Below are 502 nucleotides of genomic sequence, written 5' to 3'. Positions count from 1 at the left end.
AGGAGCGTGAGGCTGGGAACGGGGCGGGGAGGAGGCACTTCCGGGACCCATAAAGTTGTTGTTGAAACGAGGCAGTCCTTCAGGTGAAACGTCCCCCAGCAACCCTGAGTCCTTCGAGACAAGAGTTCCACCACACCTGTCTTCCTCAAGTGAAAAGGTTCCGGAAGAGCGCTGATGGGTGGAAGCATTTTGTAGAACTGCCTCAAGTTGCTGCTTTCCCAGAAGGGAGACGGGTAATGGCTCCCCAACCTGCACCCCCGCAGGCAAGCGGCCCACGGAATATGTGCCCAGGTGCAATGAACGGATGCGGGAGGTGAGGCCAGAGTAGAATGTTCCTGGGATCTTGCCACTGTCTCGATACCTGGGCAGTGGCTCAGTTTATCCCATTCCTAAAATTGGGGTACATACTTCACAGTGGGGCTGCAAGGATTAAATGCGTGCACACTATCCCGTACTGTGCCTCTAGCGCAGTGCTTCGTTTATTATTTTATTTATTTATTTT

Source organism: Callithrix jacchus, chromosome 10 (genome assembly GCF_049354715.1).
Source record: "Callithrix jacchus isolate 240 chromosome 10, calJac240_pri, whole genome shotgun sequence".
Taxonomy (NCBI): domain Eukaryota; kingdom Metazoa; phylum Chordata; class Mammalia; order Primates; family Cebidae; genus Callithrix; species Callithrix jacchus.
The sequence above is the reverse complement of the archived record's forward strand: the minus strand, read 5'-3'. Positions refer to the sequence as shown.